The sequence below is a fragment of the Struthio camelus genome, chromosome 4 (assembly GCF_040807025.1).
Source record: "Struthio camelus isolate bStrCam1 chromosome 4, bStrCam1.hap1, whole genome shotgun sequence".
Classification (NCBI taxonomy): domain Eukaryota; kingdom Metazoa; phylum Chordata; class Aves; order Struthioniformes; family Struthionidae; genus Struthio; species Struthio camelus.
The window spans coordinates 57,534,725-57,552,967 of NC_090945.1; the positions used below are offsets into that span (position 1 = coordinate 57,534,725).

Genomic DNA, 18,243 nt, shown 5'->3' on the forward strand with positions numbered 1-18,243 from the left:
GTGAGTGGTGGTGTTCATGTTATGACTAATGAGGCTTGGAATTTAAAGAGGGAGATACATATCAACCAAAACACTTCTGAAGGAACAGCTCTTGGCCCTTTAATTTATCTCTCATTAGATGTGTTGGCATGCGTTTCGCTTTTCAGTCAGAAAGTGAGATTTGTGATTTTAGATGGAGGGTCAGTTGCTTAGGGACATCTGGTTTTGCCATGAAGCTCCCAGTGTTTCCAACACAGAAGTGCCCTGTAGTCACCAAAGAGCCAGTGGAGAGAGCAGGCAGCACGTGGAAGCTTGTCTTTCCAAACAACTAGGGGACAGCCAGAACTTTCCAAAGACTAACAAACAGTTTTATGTTAAACGCTGAGGAACAGAAAGACCAGGTCTGGGCACCAACATGTGTGGTTCCTGATGTAGCACAGGTTGGGTCTTGATAGAGAAAGGTTTCACTGCTGGTTTTCACCAAAGCAGATGGGGACATTCAGTAATTATGGCTACTTGCATGACCAGAATCAGGTAAGAAAAGAGGAACCAGGAGAATCCTGCTAGACTGTTTTAACAAAGTGAGACCTAGGGCTTTCAGCAGAAGGCGACAGCATGGTTGATTCTTTGAATCATCATCTCCTCTGTCATTCCCTGCTTCCTCTTCCTCCAGGTACCCTGCAGCTTATTGACTGACGTCACAAGGAGCAGGGGAGGTAGCTGTGGCCCCAGGCTAAGAAGTTAGGTGCTTTCATAGCCAATCTACTCGTGGGAGCCTTGCACCTGCACTCTGGATATTCATTAGTGTCCCATATATGCCTGCGCTTATGAAAATATTCTGCATCTTGAATTTGATGTTACCTAACTGTGGAGCTGACATTAACAGTTGGGCCATCTGCCTGGAGATTAACTCCTGCAAGTGTTTATCCTTCGGCAGTGAAAGGGGAAGTTTGCTCATATTCAGAATACGAGAGACTGAATGGTTTTTTTTATGCGGCAGAAACACATAAGCATCTCCTTCTAACAGGTCCTTGCTGATCCTTTCTCTGCTGAGTCATTGCAGTGCGTTAGGTACCCACTCACAGAAAATACTGTAAAACACAGTGTATGCCCTAAGTGTCGTGTCATATGTGCTGAGCCACTCTTTGACAATACACAACGTCAAATAATGTTGTCAGATGAGACTACAAAACAAAATAATCCAAAGCTAGTTCTTGGTCAGCCTTGCAGGGATTCTGAAAACAAGCAAACAAAAAAAGATCGTAGGCTCAAGGTTACAGAGAAGCAGAGCCAGAGGTCAGTAACAGTTCTTTGGCCCAGGTTGCTGTCTGGACTACTCTTTCAGTATAAATAAAACTGGAGCCAATAATGATAATTTTGAGTAGATACCTGCACAGTCATGCTTTACTAATTCCATGCTTTACTTGTTTGCCTTATTTCCGTTTCTTTTGTGAAAGCATACATCCATTTTTCAGTAGTAGCCAGCATAATAAAAATAACTGATGACAAAGTCTCTTGTGCCAGAAGCTCTCAGAAATTAGAAAAGAGAAGCCAGGCAAGCAGGTAGGGGTTGATTATTTTACATGCTTATGTTGCTGAGACAATGCTTTGAAGAAAATGCATATGTAGTCAACAGGAAATAGGAGCAGAGCTGGGAGTGGTGCTGTTGGTGCTGTTCTGTTTTCAAAGCTCTCTTGTTGCTGCAACTTAAAAAATAGGTGAACCAAAAGGGAGGTGAGGCAATAAATAGATAATCAGTGACGCAGGGCAGCATCTGTGTCTCAGAATGGCTGTGAACTTCTCCAAGAAAGCTGAGGACCAAATAGGTCAGTAGCAAAAGCAGAGAGAAGCAGATAACTCACAGTTTCTCTGACATCTGTTTGTTTCTTTTTTTTCTTGACTGATTCCTGAAGTTTTCTTTCACCAATCTCAATAGAGATACTCTTGGCTAAAAGAGTAAAAGTGCGGAAAATGAGGCCATTTTTCTGGTTTCAAAGTCTGCATAACGTGTGAGGCTTCTTTCCTTCTTTTTATACAAATAGGAACCACACAGGGAGAGTTAACCTAACACTATGAACACAGTCCTGGTTAATTGCAAGTAGTAGTAAGTGAGGCAGTATAAAACTATGAAAGATTTGATCAGATGCTGGCAGCTGAATTTGAACATCTGTAGATGTGATTTTTCACAGGGTCACATTCACAATTACATCCTCATACAATTCTGGCATGTTCACGAATTATTTATTCAGATCAGTAGCCACAGGCTGGTATAAGGACTTCAGGACCAAAATTAGTAAGTATTTTCCCTTTCTGACAGAAAACGTGGTTGTGATGGAAGTCTTGGCAACACATACACGAGAGTTAATAGAAAAGGTTGCTGTTCTGAAATGTAAATGTCTAATTTGTTACAGTGAAGGTTGGCTTAAGATGCCTGTCTTTACTAAGTAGTGATTGATTAGGAGTCAAGTGGTGGTATTTACACACCTGAAAGTCAGAGCCATGAGTGCCTAGCCTTTCATATGACTGCACTGATGCTCTGTGTATCCAGTAGGATTGTCCAAAAGAGGAAGTCTAGGTTATATGTGGGAGGAGAGAAGGAGTAAGACACAACGGTGTGGTAGCACTTTCAGAGACACTTGCATTATATCCTAATTTTCCACTTTCAATTCCTCCTCTTCAGTGCTGGCTTCAGTACGTGTGGTACATATCCATGAGGGTGTTGCTATGTCTGTTGATCATTTTGAGAGCGTATTAGCTCAGATGAGTTGTTATTAATATTGCTATGACTGTTATATGAGAGTCACTGTGCAGACATCCTGCAAATGATAGTCTTTGCCGCATGACACAGTGGTCTCAAACCAAAGCTCCTCTTGAGCGGCATTTGCACAGTCCCTTGGCAGCTAATTGGATTGTGCAGTACGGTGCAGCTCAGCCCTCTCTGCAGTCCTGAATTACTGTTGTCAGTCCTTCAGACTTGGGTGGTTGTTTGCTTTTGCTAATCTCTTTGTTTCCTAATCAAAAAAGAATTACAGTTAATATTGAAATTGCATGTGCTCTTTCATAGTTAGGCAAGCACAATTTAATGAAAAAATCCCTATGTTTCTGCAGTATATATGAAGCATAAATCATGTTATCTTTTATTCTTTCAGGCAGAGTAAATAAGCAGGTGTTGAAACTTGACTGCAAGATTATTAGTGTTTTTCATTATTCCTTTCTCCTGGAAACAGGAACAATTTATACTGAATGGAAATGACTACAAATCCCATGCATTTTCTATCAGTTGATGTTTCTTCAAGCCTGCGTTAAAAGCCCTGTTTTCACCAATGCATGCATAATTTTCTATGTTTTTTAAGCCAAGAAATGTTGATTTTTAACAGCTGCAAGAGAAAATAGAACATTATAGACCAACTCCACAAGCTGCTCAAATGTTTGTTAATTAAAGTAGCACAATTATTTCTGATTTAAACCAAATAGTTTAACACTACTTCAACAAGGCACTTAAACACTGGCCTGACTTCATCCCGTCACACCTTTTAGTTGAATGTGTGTTTACATGTTCTGCTGAATTGAGGCCTCTGTCAGCATCTCTTTTATTGGTTGCACATATGAATTATTATCTGTTTTATAAATATGACTTTATTCTGATTATTACTCTGGGATATTTCCTCCCTCTGCACATATATTTGCAGTATGTACTGCATGCAGATCATTTCCTTCATTAATTGATACTTGCAGTGTGCACTACAGTGTCTTTTTCGGTTAACAGATGAAGAATAAGTTACAAAAATGATCATCAACTGTATACTTTTTTATTAATATAGTCAAGGATCTGCAGGGTCTGCAGTAAGCTGCAATAAGTAGGTACCCAGAGGAATAGATGGGGGGGGGGGGGGGGAGGAGCACGTAATGTAGTTGGTCATACTTTGGAAACAAATAATGCCATGTTGGTCCATCTTCCCAGAAAAGGGTCTTTCTCTCCTCTTTCAGATAGTTTCTCCAGTCCCGCTTTATTTCACTTTTCATGTGACCTCTGCTCTGTGTAGTCTGTGTCTTACAATAATTATATACAATTATTATTATAAAAATAATTTCCATTTAGAAATTAACACAATATACGATAACTCATGCAGTGCTTTATAATTTGCATTCTTTATTGCTTTATTATTGTTCTTTCTGCCAATTCTTTTTACTTGGTTGCCTTTTGTTATTTATCTGCAGATTGTTAGATGTTTGAACTGGCCTGTATTATTTTGAACTCTACAAAGTGCAGTGCAGTTTTGATGTATTATAAGAGCAGATTAATATAGAAAGACTTTTATGTCATTTAGATGAGTCGGTGTTATCTGCTTTCATAAAGGAAAAAAGTCTTCCATGAAGACACTTTTTATAGGATATTATTCTAGCTGAGATGTGAAACTCCCAAAAGAAGAGAAGAAAAGGAGTTATCTATTGTGACAGTACTCCAATGGTGATTTCAAATAAGATATTCTTACAGTGGGTGATGGAAAATATAAATAACTGCTTAAACAAAAGGTGAAAAGAGAAATTTATCTTATTTCTGACTCAAAATGTAATACTGTTCTTGCATAGATATTTTCATGAGATTCACAAAGAGCAAACACCTCTGCAAAATATGTTTTTCCTAATCTTATCAGAGACGTAATGCTTATTCCCAGTAGCGTAATCACCCATGCTGTAGGCTAAACCATCATCTACCTTTTTATTCAGACAGAAAGCTTTCTAATTTCAAAGTCTAGTAAGGTGGTGGCAATTCAGCTTGTTTTTATAGCAGAAGCAAATTGTTCATGATTCGTATCTTCGCAGATTGGCTCAGGCATTCCAAGTCCACGTGTATAATGTTGTGCTTTTGAAACAGACTGACGGTTGTAGAAATGGTGGCTGTTTGTCTGTTCTGCAGAGAAAGATCTGACAAACAGTAAAATTGCATCAGGTCATTCGCTCGGCAGATGAATACAGCGCCTCAACCGGAAAGAGGTTTTGCTCCCGGAGCTGTACGTAGAACATGCGGTACAGTTGATCTAGGAGCACTAAGTGGATTTGGTAGCTACACTGGAACCCATGCACTGCTTGCCAGGATTAGCATTTGTTGTTTTTGACCAAGCTGCAAAACTTCCAGACAAAAGGAGGGAAAAAAGTCGCCCTAGACATTTTGAGGGAGAAATAATTTATGAATCACTGTGCTGCAGAAAGGAGCATAATGTAAATGTCACAGAATGACGGGTGTGAGAGGACTGTGCTTCAATGTAATCCCTTCAGAGTACAGAAATCTGGTGATACATATATGGCCCGTCACTAGGTGATACACATTTGAAAAACTGAGGTATGTATGTATGTGTGACATCTTTACTGTCCATTTGCTGCCTGCTGTCCAGTTGTTTCTCTGGTGCGTAGTGAGATGCCAAGCCTCTTACACGGGGGAAATGCAAGTTTCTAGAGCCCCAGCCAGTCCCTTCACGTGAAACGTCCCTTGCGAAGACCAAGATGCCAAAAAGCTGTAATGCTTCGTTCACATGCACAGTATCGCTGAAGGTAGTAGGGCTCAATGGCTCCAACGGGGGCTGCGAGTTGTCATGATATAAATGCAAAAATTTTCAGGATTCCAGTTTCTAGTCTGCGCTGGCCACCTTCTGCCTTTGATCATACATGACTTACAGTGTGGTAGGTTGTCATTAAAGTACAATTACAGATTTTGGGGTGGAGAATTGTGGCTGTTGCTTTCAATATAATGTGTTAAAAGGCTAAGGCCTCTACCGTAAATATTTCCATTCCTTTTCTTGGAAAATCGTTATATTTCACTTACTCTCATTTGCAGGACGGAAAAACTGTTCTGGCCCTTAGCTTATTCCAGCCCCACGTTCAGCCCCAAAGAGCAGCCAGTGTCAACGTGAGTTTTCAGGGGAAGCAGCGTTACGAGCAGAACAAGTATAAATCAGTGCTCCCCCAGGATCCCTCCAGGCGCCAGCAGAACATCAGCCACGTTCCTCTGGTTTTCGGCATCATTACCTAGCATTTTCACAAAACGTAGACAGCTTTTTGATACATTGGAGGACACAGGAAGCAGAGCGTGTCCCAATTCTTATGCTATTTATAGAAGTAAGAGAGAAAGTATTATACAATCTGCCGCAAAGGAAGTTGTGTTCTGTAATGGAAGAGAACTTGTTCTCTCTAATGTACTGTCAAGCGCATAGTTTAGAAAGAGGAAAACCCTTCCTTCCCCCCGGTAGAGCATACAGCCTCTGAGAGATTTGCAGCTTGGCTTTCTCCTCTGATCAGCTTATGCCCCACACAGTGCCGTAGTGAGTAATCCTTGTCGGTCTCTTCACATACTTATTCTGAACTGATCAAGGAGCTACTTTTTTGCACCACTTGATAGAGCCAACTAGGTTGTGTGCTCTGCAGGCACGTGGCCCGAGGCAGCTCCTGCCCAGAGGAGCTGAGACTCCTTTTACTGAGATACAGTAAAATGGGTAAAACAAAGTATTTGCATGGGCATAAGTGTTGCGACCAGTCAGCAATTAGATGCATCTAGACTAATTCCCTCGCTCGTAGGCTGTGCTGAGGTCGGTAGGACCCCACGCAGAGGCAGCGTGCCCGCCCACAGTTCGTTGCCCATGTGAATGATCCAGCTTCCTAACTTCAGCCAGCAGCAGAGCGAAGAACTGAACCAGAGCCTGAGCTGCTCTTTGGTGATTTACAAGATCATCTGTCAGCTCCATGGCCATAAACTAACTCTTGCTTGAAATTTAGCCACAATATGTGAATATTCACCCTTTTGTGATATTAACATATACTCTGAATATATGTATCATTGCCAGTGTCAGCAAAATGTGTTCTGAAAGACAACCCTGTAAGATACTTCACTGAAATTTGGATCAAAAATCACCGGAATAATTACCGTGATATTTCCACTTATGCTAGGGGTTACTTTTGGTTACAATCACTTTGCATATTTATTTAAAAATTAATGATTTTTTCAGGAGCTTCAGTAGAGTAGTGGGAGATTTATTTCTTGTGCAGTCGAGGATGCGAAAATAAAGTTGAAGCTCTTCTGGCTGGATTTCAGTTGGACTTAAGCATATGGTTAAGCACTGCTGAACGCTTTCTGAAATCAGGGTTTCAGAAGTGAGCATTGTGTGCAGCTCTAACAATATACTTTCCTTCTGAGATTGCAGTTAAGCTATAAACTAATGTCACAGAATAACTGTGTCAGTTCAGAACATTTACTGTTTTACATTTTTTGTTCTATCACAGTTACAGTGAACATGACATTTATTCTTTCGTTTCTCTTCCAGCTTAGTAGTGTGGCATTAACAGAATAGTGCATAACATATATCAAAAATGGTGTGTCATTTGATAAATTTTCATGCGTGAATTTCAAATATTATGAAAACTGGCAGTCTGTGTTTTATCTGGTATCTCCCTTTCCTACTACCATCAACTTTATAAACTTGTTACAGTGTATTTATATTTATTGTTAGCATCAAAACTGTCATAACGGTATAGATGGACACAGATTTGGCATTTAACTTTTAGCTTTTTCATATTATCTCTCCCAGAAAATGACCGTCTAGTGTTTCAGCTAATACTTAATCCTTTTGTAGTTTCATTTAACTTTCAGCTTGTAAGCGTTGTCTTTTTATTTTTTAAGAGGAACAAGAAAATCCTTCTGAGCATAGTTATGAATATAAAGCAAAAGTTGCCTAAGGGATGTACCATAATTCTCTTAATTTGAATGAGGGGAAAAATCAAAATTACAATTATTATGTATCATTAAGTAAAGCCCATTCAATGCAGCCTAAGTGCCTATTATCCTTGTCAGTTTTTAGATGGCTTTTCACCTGTTATATAGCATGCTGGGTGAAGAGGCCTTTTTGAACAGATAATTATGCATACCATTAAAATGTCATTATTTTTGTTTTCCTGTTAAAAATATTGTTTTATTTCAGGAGCTGATAAATAGATTACAGTTGTTCATTTTAATTTTAATGTTATGTTTCTATATGTTTATGTTATTGTATCAAGCAGCCTTCACCAGTTTAAGGACATTCTGAGTCCAAGTTTGGCTCAGAATTTAAACGGAGAAAAAAAATGTCTCTTAGCTATTTCTCCATAACCATCGTTCTTAGATCCATAAGTTGAGATGGTTTCATGCATTTTTAAAAATTCCAGATAGGATAGTTGTTTTCAAAAGGAAGTATTTTCCAATCATTTCTGCAAGCCTGACTTAGCAGTATGAAAAAGGTGCAACAGATTTGATTGTGAATACAAAAAACATTGATCATATTCACTTTCACTGTCCAAGCTACAGAAGATGGAAAAATCAAACAAGAACAGTGAAAAACATATTTTACTTTTTAGGTTATTTGGAAAGTGTGATTTCTTGTAATTGTCGTAAATAAGAAAACATTACAAAAATTAAGAACAGTTACAAATCTTTTCTTAAATTTCTCTCTTGAGCAGACGAGGTAGAGCATTATCTTACACAGACTTTCACACAAGCTTCCTTCCTGCTGTCCTGAGTGCAAAGACAAAATAGGTAAGGTAAGGTTCACGTAAGGTTTTCTTCAGCACAGGTAGAACAAAATGCTATAGTCACAGCCCAGCTGGAGCGTAAGCAAGGCCATACTGTAAGCAAAGGCTGACACAGCTCCACATGGTTGCTCGCATATCGGCTGCCTGTAGACACTTGGGGAGAGAAGCAAAAACAGGGCAGATCCCTTTTGCCTGGTGTGCCCTCCTGGGCATCTCTGCTTTAGCACTTCCTCGATCACAGGCTGATCTGAGATCACTTTGCTCAGTAGCCCTTGACAGACTATTCATTGCCTGATCCCTTTTGAATCCATGTGTGTTTCTGGAGGGCCAGGCAGGTGCTGATATAAAACCTATGGTCCTGGTGTAAGAGAGCCATCATTTGGACAGCTGGTATGTGAAGGGCAAGGATATCTGCTATTAGGGCCGGAGCAGATATATGACAGAAAGCAGTGGCAAGGTGCTGTCTGTGCTCCCACTGTGCCAGTTGTCCTGAAGGAGAATAGCCGTACCATTTCACAGCTGTAATGTGTCCTCCTTTCTGGTACGCACTGGCCAAGGAGGCTTTTGCTTACTGGTAGTGCTTACTGCCTTACCCACTGCTAACTGCATACCAGCCTCTTCCCTATGTGTAATGTGGCCTTCCTTTACTGATACTGTTTGGAATATCATGCAGGGCAGGTGAGAGGCAAGCAGCAAGGCTGAGAGAGCAGCTTCATAAGGTCACTAAAAGCATTGGCAGATGCACGTATAGCAAGACTGTCCTTGATGAGATCAAACATATATTCTTGCCAAAATGCACTTACCAATCACAAGACAAAAGGAGGGCGGCTGAGAATAACTTGCAAAAGACTGAGGATATTTGATTGTATATGGTTCTGGAGTGGTATCTGCATAGCGTTTTACATCACTTTCTGTTACATGGAATTTTATTAAGTTCTTGCAAGAACGTTATTGAGAAGCCTCATTAGAGTCATGGAGTATTTACCGTAGCTTTATTAATATTCTAAAAATGTGTGGTTTTTTAATTAAGACGTGGACTACTTGAGGGAGCAACTGAATTGTTCCCTAATGAATCTGTTGCATTAATTTCCTTCAAAAAGGACATCTGAGCATAACTGAAGTTCCTCCTGCAATTAACTTCTGTAATTTATTCTAGTAAGCACTATAGTTTTTCCCCATAATTGTTCACTGAATTGACAGGTTTAATTTCACGTAACGTGAGAGCCTCCAGTACTGAGTTTGCAGTACTTCATAAAAGTTGATATTACATGTTGTGCTATTGAATTTTGGCAAGAAGAAGGCAATAAAATATTCCTGTAAAATAGAGACGTCCAAGTGACAGATATTGAAGCCAGCATTTAAAAAATGACTCTCCAAGGTTAGATCTTAAATCCATATTTAATAATTTAAAGGTAGGTAAGTAGCCAGATTTTCACAAGTGCGGGATAGCCATTGGCTTCGGTGCGTAAGCTTCAGCAGAGTACTTAATCGTGTGCATGGCTTTTAGCTTATGTGTGAGTGAAAGAAAAAGAACCACTCGCACTTACACAATGTGCTTAAGGAGCCACATAGGCTTTATGTACCTTACAAGCCAAAAAAGCAGTTTCAAGAATAGATTCCAAGACTCGAGGCCAGCAAACTTTCCAGCCACATTGCTGGCTCTTAGCCTAAGCTATACCTGGTGTTAAAATCTCTGCGCTGTGCTGAAGATAGACCAAATACAGACTAGCTGCTGTTGGCCAGAGCTGCAGCATGTCAGATCTGTGCAGCCTTCAGAGGTCCGTGCCCCACAAGAGACCATGCAGCCAGGCCTGTGCCATCGTCCCCTGAGAGCTCCAGAGATCGCAGGACGTGTTCCTGTGTCATAAAAATGTATGTTCGGTGCGTCCAGACTGAGTAGGGCAGATGGACACTGAACTGCCAGAGGGACATATGCAATCACTGGATGTCAGCGCTGCTAGAATTTGGACACCAATTTAAAGGCTTAAGTGGAGATTTAGGATTCTAAGTTTAGCTACTCTGAAAAACTTTTGTGACCTCTCTCTCAAATGGGAGACGTTTGTCATGATTAAAATAAACTACAAATTGCACCTCTGCCAGTCACAATACTAGCTTCACTGGTTTCTTTGGCAGCGGTTCACCTGCTCCCCTCCTGCCATCGCAGAAGCCACATCCATACCATCATTCACGGTGCTCGATCCTGGGGGCTGCCCCAGAGAGTTCTTGCACGCTGCTTTGTTTTTATTCTCCATGTGCCAATCAGATTGTAAATGACATTTATAGAAATGTGGAGCTGACCTTCTCTGTTTTGGAGCTTTTCAAATAATCCCTTTGATGTATTCTGAAGCTTCAGAATTCAGCTGGAGTCTTACAATAACCCTGCACGTGAACCTCAGGTTTCAAGCAGGTTCAAATCAGCCATTGGTGGTTCAAGGGAGAAAAACATTCTGTTTTGATTTTTAGCATCATATCCATTTTCCCTCCCTTTTCTAATATTTTTTCCTATAAGCTGTTATTCTTTGTTTTCCTCATCCCCTCTGTTTATCGTCCTGCCAGCATTTGCAGGCTGTTATTTGGTTGTCTGAGAACTGGCAAAAGGACTGGTTAAGCTCAGGGGCAGGAAGTCCTGAGCTGCCGTTGTGGCTGTGGTGCCAGCCTCTTTTACGCCCTTGAGGAGTCTGAGCTTCTTTGCCCCTGGTGCGTAGATCACGTACCTCTCTCCAAGGGGAGCTGTGAGAACCAGCGAGCTGAACCCTGGCTGCTGATTTCACAGCAGCGTGGAGCAAATTGAATTCTGCCATCCCGGATGCAACGAAGGGCCGAGGCGTGCCGGGGCAAGGGACTATCATGGGGAAGGGGAAGTGAAGAGGGAGTGAAAAAAGGGGCTGATTTGGGACAGCTTAGAGCTCTGGTACCTAACAGGGATTGGGGCAGTTGTGGACTGGGGCTGTGGGGGGGAGACGGGCTGCCCCTCTGCCTCTTTCCCTGGGCTGCCCTCCCTCGCCTGTCCCTTCCCATGGCTGGCACTGGCACTCCCTGGCCTCCACGCTGCTTTTCCAGGACCTAGGACTTTCTTATAGCTTTTATCTTTTTTTCCCGAAGCACTTCTTTGCTTAGGATTTTAAGTTCACCTTTGAATTCTAAATATCATTTTGAAAAAGCTCACAGCTTCTCCCTCGTTTTTTTTGCCTTTGTTGCCCTCTAAATCCAATTTGTGGTATCCGAATCAATTGCTAATGGAAGAAAAGCAAGCCCTGTTTCGAACTCAGCCTTTTGCGGTGTTGACTCGGGCAGCACCATTTTGGCCTTGCCCAGAGCCCTTTGGGCAGTCAGGCGTGGGCCCTTCTGTTTGCTGCTCACCGAAAGCTGTCGACAGCACAGAAATTACTGCCCCGCTGGACAGTGCACACTTTCGTTAGAGACGTCAAGGGCAGCCTGGGCGCAAGGAGTGGAGATGTGAAGGGTGCTGCAGGGACGCTGTCGCAGACATGGCCGTGTCTCCTGTGGGCTTTCTCTTCTCAAGGGCTGTCGAACAGCCTCTCTTAATCCCCCAGATCAGAATATAGTGAAATCTGATTTTTTACATTCTGCTTGTATTGCAATTGTATTATTGCAATAAGACTATTGTAGAACAATAGTCCAATATTCTTGCCCTGCCCTTCCTTGTCCAGCAGTGTCGTGTTTGGTTGCCCACCTACTCTTTTTGGCCAAATCAAGAGCCAGATTTAATACAAATCAAGTTTAAGAGTGAAGACTGAAATACATAACAGAATCCATCAGGAAGAAAATGACAGGAGATATCACAGATCCCAGTTTTGGTTGTTACACTTTTTTTTTCTCTTGCAAAAAACAACCATGATCTGTGTACCCATATGCACGCCTACCTACTTTTTTCCTAACAACCTTGCATGTAAAAGTATATCGAAACTATTATAAAACATATGGCTGTGGTATTACATATCCATGTTTTTAGATGTATCTACTAGAAAAAGAATGCCCCCCATTATTGCGCTATCGTCTAAAATATATAAATAGAAGGTTTTCGTGAGTTTAAAATCATAGTGCTGTATTTGGAGTGCTGACCCTCAAGGCACCCTATATCTCTGTTCTTTCTCGCTTTCACTGACAAGCAATTAACTCTGCATATCTACAAAATAACTTACATAATGGAACCCTGATGCTAGATTTTATCTTCTTCTAAATACTAGTTTTCTGTTTCAGCCCATCCTTTAGTATATGCTCCTAAAACAGTTTAGCTACTCTGCCAGCTTCAGTTCCATGGTTTGCAGGGTTTATATTGGTTTATTTTTATAAATGGGCTATAGAAAGAGCCTAAATTGCTACCAGTGACAGCCTTACAGTATAATCGAGAGTAAAGCTGTAAACTTTCACCTTCCCTAAATGCTCAACTTTGTATCATAGCTGTTTTATGACATCTGAGAAATAATAAAGACCTTCACAAAGTGTTAATAATTATAATACTGCTTTAGAGAAAGAGTTTTTTTATAACACCTGGACCATGTATTGAAAGACACAAAGCACAGTGAGAGCTTTTCAGAAACACAGTTCTGCAGTTCTCATTTTTCACATTCAAGCAGGGAAAAATTGTACTGCACTATATAATTACAGATCTCATGGGTTCATAGTGTGCATTTGTCTGTGTCCATTTCCTAAAGTCTATTCCTTGTAATTTCAGATAGCTGTAGAAAAACTATGCAATTTGGTTCCTAGAATCACCGTAACTTGTAGAAGAGCAACTCCATTCCCCTTTTTCAGGCTTCCCGTGAAAATAAATAGATTCCTTCTGGTCCTAATGGTTATGCTAATGTGTAGCTTAGGAGGACATGTGCTCTCTGACCAAAAAGTGCAAAAGTAGGTCAAAAATGAGGGCCAGTGGTCTCATCCTGTTGGTTGCTGAATGCAGGTCAGGAAGGTTCAGCTCTCCTCAAATTCAGTGCAAGTGGATGGAAACAGAACAGAAGCAATAGGGGTGAGATCAGGCTTCCACTTATTGCAGAAGCTGGTTGTTTTCCCCTTGGGATGTCCTTCAGGATCTTGGACATGTGGTTTAAAATCTTTAATCCCACAGAGATTAGTGGTGATTTTCTGTTCTCCACAACTGGGCTTCTTTAACATTGTCAGGAAAGCAGTATCCAAAAATTTCAATTCGGTAGACACTCATTTAAATGCCTTTCCCCATACGTAATAGAGTCTGGGAATCAAAGGAAGTCATTCAGGGTGCACTCCTAATGGCACTGAACTTTTAGTGAAAAATCAGCTACAGGAAAAGTTGTTTTAATTAACACATGAGCTGTGCAGCAGCTAATGTATTCCACCTCTTCGTTGCTGCAAAAGGAACATGTTTCTTGGTAATGTTCAGCAGGCAGCGCAGAGGGATTCTGTTCTGCTCTCCATATGCGCACACAGCCCCATTCACGGCGAAGGTGGGCGCGGGGGGTGCTTTGTCCATGCATGCCACTCGCTCAACACAGCCTCTCTTGTTCGCCGGTCCCGAGGGGAGGCTGCTCCCCTGCCCACACCTGCTGCAGTGTTACAGGTATGCAGCCGCCTTTCGAGAACCTGGGGGTTTCGTAACTGATTTCAGCAATAAGGGATTGAAAAGGAAACCTTTTTGTTTAGCATACATTTAAAAATCAGGAACTGGAATGAAAAACTGGATGTCAGACTGCCAGATGGAAAAGGAGAGCCGTGACTTGTGATGACATGTGAGCCCCAGACGTGATTTTGCTTGATCAGAAGTCCCAGAGAAGGCACTTTTCTGATGGGCCCCGGGAAGCACGCCTCCTTTGCCTGCTGTGGGAACTAGCAGGACAGGTAAACAGAGGAATGATGCACAACAAATGTTGGAGGTTACCCTTGTACAGACTCTGCAGTTTGGCCGCTGAGCAACGTACCAGCTTTGGGCAGCTGTAGAATATGCACATTCATTGCTGGCCGTTCCTGCTCCTCCAGGAGCCGCTGGCCTACATGTCCTACGCCACCGGCCGGCGCGTTGTTTCCCCGAAGGAGCAGAGAGGGCCAGCAGGGCACCCACCTCTGCTACTGCGGAGCCCACCCTGACCCCATGACAGCTCTGTACATACCTGCTGCAGTCCCTGCTACGAACCTCTGTGCTCACCTCGGACTACAATTCGCATGATGTTCCTCTCCCTTGTCTCTTATTTGTATAGTGCTCTGCAATAATCCAACCGTGCTGATGAGAACTATATCCTGGAGCTTTCAATGTCTGTAATTCTGCATACAGTAGTAAAAGCTTATTCAGGCCAATTGAGCTTTAGAGGTGTTTTAACGGAGTTCTGTGAGAATGTAGAGACAAAAATGGATAGTGTCAGTAGGTGGTATTTCTGCCGTTTAGAAAAACAGCAGGAAAGATGGCTTTCAAAACTCCGTGCCTGTGGTTCATTTCAGTCCAGTCAGAGTCACTTTTAGGATTGACTGTGTTGCTTGCAAGGCCAATTTGCCCTGGTTCAGTGTCTATACCCAGCCATGCACTTACTCTGTGGATTTCTGCATGTAGAAGGAAGGATCTACAGTGCAGAAGGTCAGATGGAGAAAAATATTTTTATTAAATGTTTCTGAATCAACCTGATTGAACAAATACAGCAGATATTTACATCAACAAGTTTTCTGTTTAATTTCATAGACACAAAAATTAGAATGTAAACAAAAATATTTGCATTATAAACTTTTCTTGATTGCAGATGTAATACCTGCCTGGTTTGGGCATAGGTTGACAGAGGATGAGTTTTTAGGCTGAGAAGAAGGATTGTTTCTTAGGTTCAAAGGTGCATCATAAACATAAATCTTTTCCTCTAATTTTTAAACAATGAGAATATATACCAATTCATGCTAAAGAAACTAGGAGTATTCATAAACTGAGGCCTTTTACGTCCGTTTAAAAATGAATGGAGTTTAAAGCCAAGGAAGTTTTTTACTTAGTTTCCTCTGAAAATCAGGCTCTTGTATGGAAAAACTGACTTCATGGACTGACTTTTAAATCCATTGTCTAATTGCAGACATATTTGGTAGAGGAATAAGGAGTCTCAAAGATTATTAAATTTCTGTAGGTCTTGTTGAAAGGTGTGCAAAAAGGCAAGAGACACTTTTCCGGTCGGTGAGGAAGACTACAGTGCGCATTTTCAGTCTGGTAGACCTCAGAGACTTCACCAGAGGGAAGGACTTTACAAGAAGCCTCCAGTCCCAGGAGCAGCTTCAGCTGTTGCTCACTCAAAGCCCTCCTCCACGGACATCAAGCTATAGGATAGCACCTCGGGAACTCCAGGCTTCTCAGGGCTGCTTGTTAAATGCTGAAGGTGATAAGCCATGGGCCATTGTTGAAGGCAAACAATGGATTGCATGTCTCTCATTTCGGTTCAGGCTATTGTGTTAACAAGTAAGTAAGTGGAAGAAATGCTGCGGCCTCTTAAACAGATCATGAGGATAAATGATTTTATAGCCTCTTCAAGCCTATGTGTGTGTTAGCACAAACTGTAAAGCAAAGCTCGAAAGCATCATTTCCCTGGAGACGCAGTTGCATAGTGAGTAGGGTTACAGAGGCTGCGCTTAGCCAAGAAGTTGTTGGAGAGCAGGTTGGCCTTGTAGCAAAAGTAAAGCAGGCAGTGCCCAGCCGGACGAGGCAAAGGACACCCCAGGGACTTCTAGACACAAAACAGGATTGTGTCCGCTGGGAACTGGCCGTCAGTTCCAGAATTGGGAAGTGACAAGCTGGTTGAAGCTTTTTGGTAAAAGGGATTTTGTTAAAATAGGAAGGTGGGGAGGGGGGGGAAGAGTGATGTCAGTAGGAGCATAAAATAAATATTTCTTCCAGTGAGAAAAATAACTGTAGGGCCAAAACAAAAGACTTTTAATTGTCCAAAAATAAACAATAGGAAAAAAAAGTACCCAAAATAAAGCAATTTTTACCTTGCCTGAACTCGTTCAACATAGGAAACATTCATTCGCTAGTAAATATAAACATTCCCAATGTGCATGGCCAAAAAGCAATGGCTTTGTCTGATAAAGGACTGAAGAAAGCACAGAGAAGATATAACTATTTATGTTCACTAAAAGCTGGTTCTCTCTGATGTGGCTAAAAAAGGGAAAGCTTGTCTCTCAAAGAGAATAAAAATCTATTAACACACCAATGAGATATAGTTCTTCCATTTTATTTTTCATTTGCAAAGCACTTTATAAATCTTAACGATTAAAAATGTTCGGCCTCTCTATTGGGAGCTAACACTGACTTCCTTGTTTTCTCATTCTTATGTTTTCCCTTGAGGAGGTTAAAAGCACACTGACAATCTAAGATCTTCTCTGAATATTTTGCCTGCCTTAGTGATACATATAAGCCGTGATTTGTTAGCTCAGACTTTATATATAGACCTCATCTATCTAGGAGGTGTTCACTTTCACTTTTTTCAGCTGTTGGGCTCTCTTCCCTTGCGCATAAACCAGCACGAGATCACTCGCAGGAGCAAACTCACTAGTTTCAAGAGCACCGCTAATGTAACTACATTTATGGAGTGGGGAAATGAGCTGCAGGAGTGGGGTTTTGTCTCTAGTACTTTCATCGACAGCATTCATATTCTTCTGCCAAATGAAGAACTTGACTTTGGTTACTCAGAGTGTCAATGCATGCAGATCTTGCACGTACTTAATGACAAAAATACTTCTTTTAATTGTTCTGCATTCTTTTTTTTTTTTAAAAAAAGAGATTAATGTCAAGAGCCCTGTGCAAAAATATATGTGAGAGCGTTTGCCTTAGAATTAGAACAGGGCAGTCATTGAGGACTGGTTCATGCTCGCTCCATTGCTTTGTGGGACGTAGTGCCATAAACCCTCCGTTCCTCGGTTTGATGGCGCTCTGCAGAAGTACAGTAATTCTTTTGTGCAACAGAACAAAAACAGCTGGGGATCTAACTTCTAGTCATATATATATGTTGTCATGTATATATATATATATATACTTGCTGTATAGAATGCAAAGATATGAAAGACAATGATCCAGGTCAGTTTACTGTTCAGACCTCCCTGTAAATGTTGAAAATACTCCCTTTTTTTCTTGCTTCTTTAGTGCATAGAGACTCTGGCCTTCATCAGCTGTAGAGCGAAGTTAGTTCAGAGTCACTTCCTCCCTACATCTCCCCCCGAAAAATCCATACTCAAGGACAGCCTTTGATTTCTGTTTTCAGTTTCAGGCTCAGTTCCTGCAGTCCAGCACAGCTGGTGGGTGCTGGTGCCTGGTATCTATCAGTAGGTGTCTGTGTCTGAGCAAACCTAAAAATTTACTGGTGCAGGACCTATTGCAAGGCTGGGGGTGAAGACACAAAACATTACACCGGCACTGACCCTGGTGAGAAATATCTGAGAGGATCAGGAGTGTGTGTGTGCGTGCATGCGTATGCATGTGTGCGCGTGCGTGTGTGTATGTGTGGGTGGCTGTGTGTGGGTGGCTGTTTTGACTAGAAGTCAAGAGAGAAGAAAGGCAGGCAGAGATGTCAAAAGACATAGAGCGTGTTAGCAGGTCAATATAAATACCAGACTACCCAATAATTCTCCAACTTGGACAATTCTCAAACATAGCAAATCCATTGAGAAAGTATTGTTTCTCCTCATCTGTGCAACGTAGGTCCTGTGGTGAGATGGATGGAGTCAAGGATAAGAATTTCTCTTTGCCGAAGCACTGCCTGG

The 18,243-nt window shown here is 41.5% G+C and overlaps 1 protein-coding gene across 2 annotated transcripts in view; it reads left to right on the forward strand.

Annotated features, from left to right (window-relative positions):
* The window catches only part of SCFD2 (sec1 family domain containing 2), a 220,871-nt gene that overhangs the window by 182,418 nt on the left and 20,210 nt on the right, over positions 1-18,243 (forward strand). The window lies entirely within an intron of this gene.